The sequence below is a fragment of the Ictidomys tridecemlineatus genome, chromosome 8, assembly GCF_052094955.1.
Source record: "Ictidomys tridecemlineatus isolate mIctTri1 chromosome 8, mIctTri1.hap1, whole genome shotgun sequence".
Taxonomy (NCBI): domain Eukaryota; kingdom Metazoa; phylum Chordata; class Mammalia; order Rodentia; family Sciuridae; genus Ictidomys; species Ictidomys tridecemlineatus.
In genome coordinates this window covers 98613910-98628667 of record NC_135484.1, presented here as the reverse complement: position 1 = coordinate 98628667, position 14758 = coordinate 98613910, and the positions used below count along the sequence as shown (strand labels likewise).

The 14758-nt window shown below is 41.3% G+C and overlaps 1 protein-coding gene across 2 annotated transcripts in view; it reads left to right on the top strand.

Moving 5' to 3' along the window:
* Positions 1-14758, top strand: part of Lrrc1 (leucine rich repeat containing 1) — a 126147-nt gene that overhangs the window by 8936 nt on the left and 102453 nt on the right. The window lies entirely within an intron of this gene.

Below are 14758 nucleotides of genomic sequence, written 5' to 3'. Positions count from 1 at the left end.
TTTTGTAAGTGTATAAAATATGTATAAATACATACAATATATTGTATGATGTATTTATTTTATTGTAAATACATGTATGATACAATATAATGTATATGTCTGTCTGTATCTATATCTACATAGATACTAAGCATAGTGGAGTGGAGGCTTAGAGATTGTAGAGATCCAGCCATGTGACAGCTAAGGAAACCAAAGAGGTCAAATGATATGTCAAAGGAGAATGAAGATATGGGCTGAACATCCCTGACTCCTTATTCCAAGTCCTATGATCTTGTGGGCACTAGAAAATAAACCTGTGGGCTGGCTCTGTATCTCTGCTCCCTTTATCCTTGACTGTAGTTGTTTTTCACTGGCCTGGGAAAGTCCTTGGATAGGCTTTGGTCTTGATCAGATATTTGTATCAGGTCCTTAGAATACTGACATCCATTTCTTGTCTTCAAGTACTCTGCAGTCTATAGTCAGGGAGAGAAGTCTAGAATGATCACGTAGCTAAGTGCCAAGAGTTGCTTGGAGAAGCTTTTTGTATTAAGGTGTAGGGAACTGGGATTCCACCTTTTACTGCATCTGGGCTGGGAAGGCTTTGCAGACAGTCATCTTTATCCAGGTGACACAGAACTGTGTGTTATGGAGCATACATAGGTTGACTTGGTTGTTTCTGGAGCAGGAAGGCAGTGACACGTAGGATGTTTAGGAACCAAAGCTTGAGTATTAAGTTGGTGTGACGGCTGCCTGGGGAAGTCCCTCCCTCTGTCTTTTCTACTGAAGTCTCTGCTCCGGCCTGCATTTCCTACTTGAAAAGAAAATGTCCTCTAAGTTGTGCCAACGTGGATAAGTATCTGATTTTACTGTTTCTGAGTTTGCTCATCTGTAAAAAAAAGGTAATGATAACCTTGTGAAGTTGTATGAAGACTGTTAATATGTGTGCAGCACTTAGTATAGTGTTTGGCAGACAGAAGTAGGCAATGCAGTCTGATCGTTATTGGTATCAACTGTGTTCCAGGTCCAAACTTCTTTATTCTTACCTCCTTTAAGCCTGCTCTTGGTACTTGGTCAGTGATCTTGCTAAGGCATGTGATGAGTGTCTGCTGCAGTGTCTTACCACACCTGCAGGATCTAATCTGCCTACATTCTTGTGCTCTGCCTCCCCTTTCCATCCCTTTCCAACTGAAACCTTGTGTTTCAGAGACAGTTAGTTGCCCTTAGTTGCAATACATTGTTTCATACTTCTGAGCTTCATTTTCATGATTGCTTCTATGGTGATGTGCTTTTCCCTCTTTTGCTGGATCTCTGTTCCCCATCCCATTGAAGGGAGCTCAGGAAAAAAACATTCCTCCAGGAAGCTTTCCTGTCCCTTCTCTGAAGTCTCTGGGGGATACCACTGACATCACTCTTGACTATAATTTCTGTCCTCCATCAGAGTGCGCTCCTTAAAGCTGTATAATTTTTTTGCTGCTGCTTAAAAGGGTGGTTAATGCAAAGCAGACATGGAATACATATTTGAATGGCATTCATGAGGAAATTTTTGGCCCTTTTGGGGAACGGATTTAGAAATGGGTTCAGACCACATCTGTAAGTGACAGATTGGAGATTATGCCATGAAGCACTGGGCTCCCTGCACTTCTCGCATGTCTAGGTACATCGTGACAAACTGAAAGCACTGGTCTGGAGCCCTTGTCTCACCCACCTTGCTTATCTGAATGATGAAGGGAGGGTGTGAGTGATGTCCAGGCTCCTTTTAAGTTCTGGCCTTTTTGGATGCTAACTTCATGCCTTGCTGCCCCAGGGAGAACCTTAGGAGAGTGGTGCTGCCATCATGCATGTACTCTCCGAGGTTGCCTTGTGAGGTTTAGTAAAACCACAAGTCTAGGCTTAATCATTATAATCAAGGATTTGATAATAAGGCAAAGCTGTTCCAAACACTTACCCTCCTGTGGTCAGTTGTTGATTCCCAGAACCAATTAAGGAAAAAAGATCAGCATATTTTTCTTGGTTAACACACACACATATGCACACATGCCAACCATTTTTGAACCCTGAATGTTTTTTCCTTCTCATCAGTTGCATTTTCCCAGCTTTTAAAAGTGAGGTAAAATGGGCAATTTGGCTGGGATTTTTTTTGTGTCCTTATTATGTAAACTCCAGCAATTTAAAGATGGTTGTTTGAAACTTCCCTTTTGAATTGATTTGATACCTGAGAGACTGTATTTCGGGGAATGTAGTTTGGGGATTGACCATTAAGAATGTGTTTGGATCAGCACAGACTGAGGTGGCTTCGCAGGGAGTATGCTAGGATCAGAGTCTTCACCTGTCTGCTTTCCTGCTGCATGGCTGGCTTCTCTGATGGGGTGTTGGTGTCTGGCTTCAGAGGCTGCTGGTTTAGGAATGGGGACTAGGGGAGGATCTCTGCTGTATCTGAAAGGCCCTCCTTTCCCTTTTCATCCACTGCTCATGTTTATTGAGTGCTGGCTCTGCTTCAGGCATTGCTCTGTCTAGCACGGCGATAGAATCTCTCTGTCTTAATGGGGTGTTCATCTAGGTAGGGGAGATAGCCAGTAACCTGATAAGCAAGAACAAATTTCAGGTTGTGGCAAAAGCTGTGAAGAAAACAAAACAGGGATAGGTAGTTGAGAATGATGCAGGTGGAGGCTTGTATTTAAGTTGGAGAAGGTCTCTCCAAGGAGGTGACATCCTTCCTGAGGAGAGCGAGGCAGCTGCAGGAATGCGGCAGAGGTTCTGACAGAGGTTGGGAATGAGCTTGGCGAGTTTGTGGGTAGAAAAAGGCCAGTGTGGCTGGAATACTTGGTGGTCAGCAAAATTGAGGTGAAGAAATCTGTGGGGCTGGGAGACCCTGGTAAGGCTGTTGGATGGGTCTTCATCAGTGGAAGTATGGCACATCCTAAATTTATAAGATATGTCATTTAAATGAAAGCGTTTACTTGTCTTGCTGGATAGAGATTAGACTGGGGACAAATGGAAGAAGCAAGGAGACCAGGAGAGGAGTCTTTTATAGACAGGTCCCAGGGAGGTGCAGTAGTGACTTGGAGTTAGGCAGTAAGTCATGAGTTGCATCTTGGAAGGACAAAATACCTTCAGGGTGCAGATGTTGGGTTTTATCAACTGGGAAATTGCAGGACAGTTTACTGAATTAGGGAAGACTGGAAAAGGAAATACAGTTGTATAGAAACTGATGGGTATTTGGGTTGAGTTATGGTGGAAGTTTTAACCAGAACTAGAATTGAGGAGAGGAGGCCTGGGTAACGAGAATGTTAATGAGATGCCAACAGTTTTTGCGTAGTATGCTTCGATCTGTTCTAACCTCTCCCTAGGATGAATGCATTCAATCTTTACAACCAGTGTTCCCTCATTTTACATAAAGGGTTTTGTCTTATAGATGAGGACGCTGGAACACAAGAGATGACAAATAACTTGCAAAGCTGGGATTTTAAATGATGTCATCTGGCTCAAGAGCCAGTGCTCCTAACTGCTAGGTCTGCCTGCGTTGAGGTCAAACACAGGGAGACAGTTTTGTCCACACCAAACATCCCCGGATGAGCCAGGAGTTGCATTTATTCTTTAAAGCCTAACAGAGATGCATTCATGATGCCTGGGTTACTGTTGTATCATTAAGAAAAAGAGCACTGAGCTGAAAGATCATTTTAAGAACCAGGTCACCAAATATTAATGAGTTCATTCAAGCATAATCTTTCAAAGAAGGTTAGTGGCACCCATTTCTTTTGTGCTGTATTTCTTATCTTCAGGAAGTAACTTACAGTTGATTTCTAACTTATTCTTAAAGTAAAAGCTCATGTGTCTAGGAAAATGATAGGAGTCCTATCCTGAGTACTGGGGTTATCATAGTAGTACCTATTATAATTCTGCTCATAATTCAGCTCTTATACAATTTTCCCCTATTCTCAAAGCATGATATCAAGTGATGAGCTCATGAGGCAGATTTGAGTTTTGATGAAAAAGGTAAGTATTATAAAGAGGTCCTAAGGTACTTTCTGGAAGTGTGTATTTCAGTACTGCTACAAACGGATTCTAATAATGTTATTGGAAAATAGCATTTTACAACATCCCTACCTTATATGATAGCATGTTACAAATATTTACATACTTTAATTTTCCCATAACTTTATTCTAAAATGCAAGAGGAGAATGGGGAAGTATTGTGTGCCCCACATTTCTGGTAACTGTTGTAAGTCACAGAAATTGCACCAGGACCAGGAGCAAGGTTAATCAAGACCCTACTCTTCAACCTTACCCCAGGCCTACCACTCTAGAGACTTATGTTTAAAAAGGAAAATTAGTACAAAAATGTTTTTGCCAAGTAAACAAATAAGAGAACTTTTACTTGGGAGGCATACTTTGTATCACCTTTTAAAACATTTAAGTATTCCACAATATTTTATTCAATATTCAGGTTGGGTCTAAGGTAAATGTTGTTTAAGAGAAGCATCAGGTACCTTATATGTGATTTCAGTTCATGGGTAGTTTGCCCTGATTAAAGATTTCAGCCCTAGAGAGACAGAGGGGTGTGTTTGCGGTACTCTAGATTGCAAATAACAGAAATCTCCACCCAATTCTTCCAGTGATAGAGGCATGTGGTGATCTCACATTAAGAAGCCTGAAGCAGGTGGTGTTAGGGCTGGTTCAGCAGCTTGTCGAGCCAGGGCACTGGCATGACTTCTGTGTGGTCTGCTGGTACTTTCTCCTGCTGCCCTGCTAGCATGGTGTCATCCCAGGCAAAAAGGAAAGGCATGGAGTTGGAGGAGGCCAGCCCCAGCTGTGAGAGGCTAGAATGACAGTTCCTGGCTTTGTGTTTTCCCTGCTATAGTGGGATGCAGGTAGGCAAAGAACAGGAAAAAGGAGGTTGGGAAGGTTGGGAATGGTGCAGGTGGGCATTCTGCAGTGTCTGCTGTGAGGAGGGAGGAAGGAAGGAAGGAAGAAGGCAGGCAGACGGAGAGCCTGCTTGGTTCTTGCAGACACCTTTCTTTCCCATCAGGGAGCAGTAGGTAGTTGTAGTCTCTCATTTAACCCTCTGTTTTCTGCCAAAAAACACAGGGACCATCTGCTCAGGAAGAATCTTCAGTAGGAATGATGACTTCTGTTTCAAAGTATTCTTTTTTTTTTTTTAAAAGACTTGTATGTGTAGCTCTTTCCCTTAGATTTTATTCTCATTGCATTACTGAGAAATTTTATGACAGCAAAAACACAAGATAGATATTCTAAAAGTTGAAGGGCGAATACACTTAATTTCTACCTTGTAACATTTCTGTGACTCTGTGGTCTCAGTTTTTCAGGCCTCTGTGCCTTTGCTGTCCTCAGATTACTCTTCTCCATTGTAATTGTCACTTTTGCTGCTAAGTGCTCCCAGCCCACCCGCATCTCTGAGATCTTCAAGCCCCTCCAGGTTCATGTGTAATGGTATTTATCAGGGTGGGACTTACCTTTGTATCTGTTTCTTTTTTACCAGTTTGTCATCAGGGACTGATTTTGTGTCTCTGTCTCAGGCACAGGGAAATTCAGTTCCTTAATCACAAGAAATACTAAAAGTTCATTGCATGGAAAAAATGGTTTTTATTTATTTATTTTGTGGAGCAGTTTAGAAACATAAATCTCAAGGGGTTTCACATTTCTCCTGTGTCTACCCATTCCCTTTCAGTGCCTGGGGTGCTAATGATGCCTTTGTTTCTCTGGAGCCCAGGTCTGTCTCACTGAGGATCTGTGTGTGGGCACAGACTCAGCCTGGCCCCAGCTAGGCATGTTAACTTTATTTGTTGTCCACCTGAGAGGGAGGCGGGGGTGTGGGCTGAGTCAGCGTGTCCTGCTGGCAGAGGGTCAACAGTAGCATAGAAAGATAACACATCATTAGTCATGTTGACAGAAGGACGTTTCCTCTCCTTGCCTATTAGTAGAGGTGTTAATGAGGAGTAAAATGGCCAAAAGGCAGGAAGTGTTTCTGAAGCCCACGCTGCTGCCCACACAGTGGATGTCTGCCCTCACTCCAGGAAGAATTGAGTGAAACCTCAGTTACCGTTTTTAAAATGCTAGTAGCGGCTCTTCATTCATTGCCTATAGTATTCTAGATGCACGTCCAGGCACTTTAACAGATTTTGTTTGGTCCTCATGTCAACTGTATGTGGGAGGTCTTTTATTTATTATTTTTTAAAGTCATATTTTATAGATGTGAAAACTGGGACTGGGAGCTTGCCAAAGGACATTCAGGTGGGATAAGACGAGGCTGGGCTTAAGTCCACATCTGTCAGACCCCAGTGGCTTATGCTTTTTTCACACAGTTTGGCAGTCTTGGTCAGGAGGTGGCCTTGATCCTCATGCAATCAAAGTGCAGTGATGGCACTACTGTGTGCTAGGAGTTATCAGGCACTGAGAATGCAGAAGTGAGTGCGTAGTCCCTGCCCGCAGGTGTCTGAGTTTAGCAATGAAATCAGATACCTGAGCAGATCAGTTTGTGATGAGGCCTGGACTTGTGGAGCTAGCAGCAGAATCTTCCTGGAGGTGTAGGCCAGTCCATGCAAAGGCAGGGAACACAGCAGAGCCCTGTGTCATTGGAGGCTCAGTTGTTCCAGGGCAGGAATTTCATTACTGGAGGCCTGGAATACATGTGAAAGAGTATCTCATCTGACATTGATTTAGAGAGCTCAGCCTGATGGCGGCTTGTGGATGGATTTGAGGGGAATAGGAATGGAAATTGAGGGGAATAGGAATAGGAATGGTAATGGGTAATACTGAGAAAACAAATGACCAGAATTTGGTGACTGACTATTTGAAGTGGAGATTCTAGTGTTTGGGGGCTTCTAGATAATGGTTGGATTCTTAGTTTAAGTGACTGTGTGTCACCCTGAGAATTCCAGGAAAGAGGAGCGATGAGTGAGATAGATAAAAGGCCAAACCTGGTGGCTTCGGTTTTCTCTGGGTAGAGTAATCTGCTAAGGTGATGGAGGTAGGGGTTAGACATAGGTGCTAATGGGGTAGGGAAGGTAGAGGGGAAGGATAAGGGAGAGAGCTATTGGGCTTTGCTGGGGTTTGCATGAATTCTTGCTGTGTTAGCCTTCAAGGTTTCTTTTTATCTTTAGAGTACTTAACTGTCCAGATCTCGAATAGAGAAAGGTGAATTTCACATACAGAATAGTGGATGGTAGGAGAAGAAGTATGAGGCCATTGAAGAACGAAGGGAGTTCCATCTGGGAGCAAATCATCAGAGAGGAAGTCCAACAGCAGACAGTGGGAGTGTGAGAGGCCATGTGAGAGGTCATACCTAGGATATAGAAGTTGATGATTCGAGAGAGGAAGCAGTTCTGGGTGAGGCCAGTATTCCAGGGTGTGACTCAGGGGTGGATGGCAATGAGCAGTGGGGTGTGGAGGTCACTGCCTTTAAGGAAGCCCAGGAGTTCCTGACATTGATTGTTGGGCGGGTCAGCACCATGAGGAGCCACAGAATCAAATACCCATGGCAGGGACAAATGGGCGAACTGTAGGATGGGAGGTCTAGCCGTAGACAAACCCACGGCAAACCAAAGGGCATATGTCCCATCTACAGAGGACAGCACCAACACCTGGCTCAGCACAGCAGGGTGGGAATGGGGGCCTATTTCACTCCACATTTTCTCCCTATCTCCATCCCCCCAACCAATTTTTATGTGAAGTGTCCTGATTTTTAAGTGTTGGGCACTTAAAAAACACTTAAAAACCCGACAGTTATTCAGCAATTTGAAAAATGCACCGTGGGTTGCATGGATCAAGGGTATATAGGTGGGTTTGGCTGTGTGGGCTGCCTGTTTGTGCCCTCAATCTACAGACACCCTGCTGAACCCTAGGATGGTGGAGGAGGTAAAGTGGGGAGGTGCTTACCAATTGGATGCTGGAGTCTTGGAACATCTTACATTTTCGTCATCCCATCCAGCGAGGAGGTTTTAAAGATAAAGAACTCAGTAAGCAGCTAATTAGTTTTTCAGTGGGAGCTAATAGGTCATGATAGTAATCTGAAGCCTGTGGCTCAAGGGAACTGCAGATTGTGATGAAAAACTTCCTGCATCCTTCTGAAACCCCTGCACCCTTACTCTTTTTCTGCACATGGAGCATCCCTGCCGGCTCTCCTGGTTTGTTTCTTGACTCATATTTCCTCTTTTACCTATTCACAGTATTTTTGTCCCTTACCACTTCTTTCCCCCTCTTTTTCTTCATTTTACTTCTCTGTCTCTGATTTGTTTTCTTTTAGAATTCAGCTTAAGTATTGGCTAAGGTAATGTATCAGTTTTTCATATTGATTTAGTAAAATTTTCTTTTGTTTGCTTAGTGTTTAAACTCAGTTAACTATTTGAGTCGGGATTATACAGTAGTAAAACTTCATTTTCATTTAGCAGATTAACAGGCATTTACATATCCAAAGGCATGTCTTGCTCTTCAAGTTAATTACTTTGTGGGTTTTACTTTAATTTCAAAATACCATTGAAACTTTTTGGGAATTATCCTCATGCCACCTATACCTCTTCATCTATTTCTGGGATTCGTAAACCTTTGTACCCTTGATGGTTCATTTGATGATTGGGATGACTAAGGACTATGTTTAAAGAATAAGGATCAATTGGAAAATTTCATAGTTCTGTGTAAGAATGACATGTAACCATGAAGTATTGACACAATACCTATTGTCCCCAAGTTAGTTCTAAACAAAGAAGTACACAGATGTTTGAATAGTTAGTTACTTTGAACTCTGTGTGACTCACTCACGTTTTCAGCATGGATTTAAAACCTGTGCTTTGCCCACCAGCCGTAGTGGCACATGCCTGTAATCCTAGCCACCTGGGAGGCTGAGGCAGGAGGATTGCAAGTTTAAGGCCAGTCTCAGCCATTTAGCATGGCCCTAAGCAACTTAGACCCTGTCTCAAAATAAAAAATAAAAAAGACTGGGGATGTGGCTCAGTGGTTAAGTACTGGTGGGTTGAATCCTTTGCTACATTGTATAAATATGTTCTATTTATTCAGAGACCAACAGTTAAAATTTCTCTTTTTCAAATACCTAATAGTTAGAACTTGAGTTAGTCTTTTGGAGATAAATATGCAACTTCTCTTCCTCTTAGAAATACTAAAATAGACTGTGGAACTGTATTATCACCTTTCTGAGTCCATTGAGCTATGGAGACTCTATGAAGAATCCTTGGACTATGGGGCTCCCTATGTGACGAAATGCATGTGGCTCTATGCAGCATGACTATTGAACAGTATAGTCATATAAGTCAGGTTCATGGCCAAACCTTGTATATCTGTCCAGTTAAGAACTGGGCTGCCTTTCTCTGGTCACGGGGTAAAGCGCGTCACAGTGGTGTGTACTGGTTCTTTATCAGAAGTGACTGGGCAGTTCTTTAACAAATATGGAATCTAGAGTCCATGAATACTGATTCTGATCCATTACATTGGAGGATGTTTGTGAGGCCAGGAATCTAGTTTTAGCAAGTGCTCCAGGGTATTGTTGTTGATGGTTCTGGGGCCATACTATAAGAAACACTGGTGCAGGGTTTTGGGGTTGAATTTACCTCCACTCATGTCCTGCCTCCACCCCATATTGGTTATATGATCTTGCAAAGTTACCACTTCTGGGCCTCAGATTTCTAATTCTTTAAGTGTGAATGATGATTTGTCAAAGGCATTGCAAGAGTGCAGTGAATATGCATAAAGCAGCTGTATTTGTCACAGAAGATGTTACCTATCTATTCTAACATGCTTGTCAGAGGGACAAGTATGTAACTAACCTGAGAGTAAAGATCACATGTCATGCTTTTTTGTGTCTGTTGCCCAGTGTCTAGTACTTTGTGAGGCACAGTGAGATGGGGGTCTTTTTGTTTTGTTTTTTGAACACTGGTAGTTAAAGATGGCACAGCGTGTTGTTCCAAGTCATGATTCTACCTTGGGCCCTTAAGAGTTTGCTACTTGAGATTTGCAGTTCTCTTTTCTACTGTATTGTAGTGCCTCTTAAACCATGTGTTTGCATGTGCACGTATACACACTCACACATACACACACACAGTGGAATGGGTCCTGAGGTCCTGGTCCTGAGGTCCTGGTCCTGAGGCCTTGCTCAGGTCTAGCCCTTTCCTCTCAGGTGATTGAAATGCAGGGATAACTGTTTATACTCTTGGCTTGCCCAGGCTGAGGAACTCTCCATCTGGGAGAGTTAGTCTCTTTGTTGTGCCTGTAGGGAAATTAAGACATCAGTTTTCCGTGGGCAAACTTAGGTGAGTTTTCCTATCCCCTTGTGTTCACAAACACGAAGTCAGGGTTCTCTGTGCGCGGGAGTCCTTCCTGTGAAACTTTTTGTCTTCACTGACATGATCTTAATCTTCCTGGAAGACAAGCCAGTTTTTTTTTTTTTTTTTTAAGTTTTATTTTTATTTGTTTTTAATGTTAGCAGTGAAAAATCATACTTTGGCTTTGGCCCATGGCTCTGTCAAAACAAAATGCTTCCTGTGTCCAGGATATAAGCAGGTTTGACGGGTCCCCAAGAATGTTGCTGCTTTTAGTTTTCATCTCCCCTTTGTAACTTCTGAAGTGGAATAACTCCACATTCTTTTCTTGCTAATCATTTAAAATTTTAATTGAAAGTTTTGCTTTTATAACATAGGTTCTTTGGCAAATGCATGAAGGTGTGTCAAATGTAATTCCAGTTTCAGAAGCAGTTTTTAAGTAAAAGAGTCTTTAATCTTCAATGCCTGTAACTCTGGGCTATTTATTAGATATTTTTAGCATATAAATTATGGGGAGCATAGTACCAAAGGGCACTTCTTTTTTTTTAATCGTTTGGTATGTTTCTTCATTCTTGGCTTGGTAATTATATTCAGGATAATTTAGTCTTAGAATACAAAATAGATGTTGGGTCTAACTTCTACAGTAACAACTCTGTGTTTGTTGCCTCACAGAGTATATGGGAGCATTTTAGGATTGGAATCAATCCCCCTGGTATATCTTTCAACAGTTCTTGAATCCTGTGCAAAAGACACATGGGGGAAAAAGAAATGATCGAGCTGGAAATACTAAGTGTCTGGTGACAGTAAAAAGCCTTTTGTGATTATTTTGGGTTACTAAAATCAAAGCAGAGCTAAATTTGTAATCACTTTCTTCGAATACAGCTTTGTTATAATCAAAATATGTAAACGGTTTTAAAGTTCTTTATTCAAGATTTTACACACATTCTAGGATTCTTTATATGTTAGTCAGCTTTCTGTTACTGTAGAAAAGACCTGTGATTATCAATTTATAAAGAGAAATGGTTTATTTTGGCTCACAGTTTCAGAGGTTCAGTCCATAATTGGTTGATCCAGTTGCCCTCAGGCCTGTGGCAGAGAAGTGTATTATACATCCAGGCAGTGGTATGTGATAGAACAAAACTACTCATAAATGTTCAAGAGAAAAAGAGAGGAAGAGGAAGGGGCTGGGGTGCCATTCTCCTCTTAAAGGACATGTCCCAATGACCTGAGACCTCCCATTGGACCCCACCTCTTAGCGGTTCCACCTAGTGCCAGGCTGGGGTCAAGCCCTTAACACATGGGGTTTGGGGACATCCCAGATTCAAACTGTAGCACTTAAATTAAACATTTCTTTGAAAGCTACCCCACGAGGGCTACAGGGAAGGGTAAAGAACAGGGATGACACCTGTTGTTTGCCGTGCTTTCTGATTCATCCACTATCTCATGTGAGTGCTTTCATATATGTTGAACTATCAGAAGCAGTCTGAACTTCTGAAAATCCAGCTCTCTTCTCCTTAAAATCATTTTAGTACATTGGCTACATTTAAGATCAAGAAGATAAAATTTTAATTAGTGCTTTATCTTTTAAGCTAAAAACATTTGTTTAGATGGGGTGAAGTTTTTTCTCCTGTAAATAACATTGATGCTCCTTTTCAAACCTAGACACATCCAGAAAAATGTTTAAGAAGGTAGAAGAAGAAACTCACCCATAACCCCTACCTCAGATTTCAACCCCTAATTTCATCAGAGGTTCTGATTGTCCAGTGCTTCTCCTGCATACCCAACCTGCAGGCTGCAGATGAGCCAGAGGACATCCTTCATCCAGTCACATGGCTGCCACCTGGCATTGTGAACATCTGGCATGCAGGTCTTTTTCTTCATTGGACTCTGAGCTCCTGAAGGAAGGAGCCTTAATTTGTGCATCTATAGACTCTGTCATCATGTACATATTCAAAAAACAATTATTAAGTTTAAATTAAATTCTGTGCATAGATTCTGTACATTGAAGGGTTTTTATGTAATTTAATTATCTAAAGCCAAGGCTATATGCACGTGTGGTCAGTACTTTAGAAAGAATTTTCTACAGATATTTTAAGAGTGTTCTCTATTTTGGATGTGTAATGTATGGATGTGGAGAAAGAGGAAGCCAGCATGTGCAGGTACAGTGAGCACTGGTGTACCGTCCCTCTTTCCAAGGCTGAGGAAAGCCATGATTTTGTTATTTCATATCTTTCACGAGATGGTCTGTATGTAGATAAGCACATTTTATCTTTTAAAAAACCTACTTTTGCGATATAGGGCTGTGGCAGGCATGTGAATGATATGGCCATTTTGAAAGTCATGGTAGCAGGATGTACCAAATCTGAAGAGCCATTCCAGTTCTGGCATCCTGTTTTAAAAATAGAAACAGTATTTCAGGATATATATTGAAGGATTTTTATCAGTGCATTTTGTGGTGGCAGACAACAACAAAACAAAACCCAGTGGGGGAAAGAAGACGAATGCCTGTCAGTGAAATTGTCAAATAACTTGTGATGCATACACACCTTGGCTGTGGTATAGTCCTGACAGAGGTGAGATAGAGTTTTATTAGTTAGTTGTCATAATTTCTCAATAGGTTTTTATGTAAGAAAAGAAAGCAGTAGGTTAGATTGTATAACATCCTGTTTTTTCCAAACAATTTTAATCTCTTTGTGTGGCTGTGTGTGAATGTATGTTTATGTATGATGTTATGAGCATAGAGATATAGGAGGGAGAAATTAAGCAAGTGCTTTCTAAATTAAAAGTTTTCTTTTTTTTTTTTTTAAATTTTTTACTTTTAAATATGCCCTTGATTCTTTCCCAGAATAGGCATCAAGGTCATTAAAGTGGTTTGCCAAATCTACTTCCTGTCACTTCTAGAATATGAGAGTGGGTACTTAAATCCTCATTTAATCTCATTTCATGCTTTTATCTTTGAGCTATGAGTCATTCCAGGCAGAGCATACAGACTCATGTAGAGCCGCTTAAATGCTTTGGTGCAACAAATGTATCTTGAGTTTCCCGTGTCAGGAAGGATGTTGACCCTCTAGTTGCTAAGGGTGTAGGACCAGGGAGGATTTGGCATAGTTCACTACTCTGCAGGCTGAGAGACAAGAGAAGTGGCAGCCCTGGCCCAGGCGGAGGATGATGAGAGCCTGGATCAAAGCTCTGAAGGATCAGAAACAAGAAACACCAAGAGCTGTAGAAAAGATAGACAATTGAGGTCCAGCGAGTTGAGTGGCAGCATACTGCAGTGATGCAGGTTAAAAATGGAAAGGTATGTATTCACATCATTTGTGTCTTCATACATGTACGTAGGGTAATGATATCCATCTTGTTCCACCAGCTTTGTATACAATCAGAGATATCAAAAAGTGTTCTCTATATGTGTACTATGAATTGTAATGCATTCTGCTGTCATATTTAACAAATGAGAATTTAAAAAAATGGAAAGGTGTTCTGGAGAAATAGTGTCTGGGTATCTCCTCCAGACTTGCATCTCAACACAGCCCTTTGTTGCCTGTTGTATTTATCTTATTTCTGTTTGGATTTGTGCTTCTACCGGGTAGGAAGGAGGAAGAGATAGATGTCATTCAAATGGGACTTGAAAAGTGCTTGAAGAAGAGAGTCATATCCCTACTATCTGTTCTCAGAAGGGCCTAAACATTTACTACCTGAATATACAGTAAGCCATGGGGCAAATATCTGAATTGCTATCAGCAGAATCGTAAATTATTTAGTCTTAGATTGAGGAAGTGCTCTTTGGAACATCTTTATAGGAGTAAGAAAGTTTCATTCTTAGACCAAAGGAATGTAAAGATGGATGGAAAGGAAAGAGGCTGCAGGGGTCCTACGTGTGTTGAGGGCATGTAAGTATGCCATCATCTGCTGTGTCCCAGACCCACAGCACCCCTTTCAGTATAAAACCATCTTCAATTAAGGACTTTCCTACTTTATTTAATTTCCCTTTTTATGATCCCATAGAAATGTTATTTCTAACCGAAGTCCTTAAAATGTAGTGTGGCAAATGAGATTTATTAGCCAGAGCAGATAACTACCACCTGCTTCATTGTGGGCCTACATTTTTTAAATTAAAAAACCATTTATTAATAAATAATGCCTTTATGAATGCAGCATATACATGCTTAAATAACTACTAGTTTGTGTTTATACTGTATACATAGTTTGGGCATATGATTCTTGGACTCGCATTGAGCTTATAATTAAATCCACCCCCAACCTTTGTTTATGGATGTTGGGCTAGATCTCCATGATTCTGCACTGAATTTTAGTTCTTTTGGATGTAAGTGCAAGTCTTCACATTTCTTGGGGCTAAGTCTAATCACTAGATGAGTATTTCAATTTTACCAACAGGTATCCTTAAAAGTACTCTCTTCATCTGATTTTCATACTAACTAATTTATTAGTTAGTTTCAGGAACCTAGAATAAGAAGTAAATGGGTCATTAAATGTAA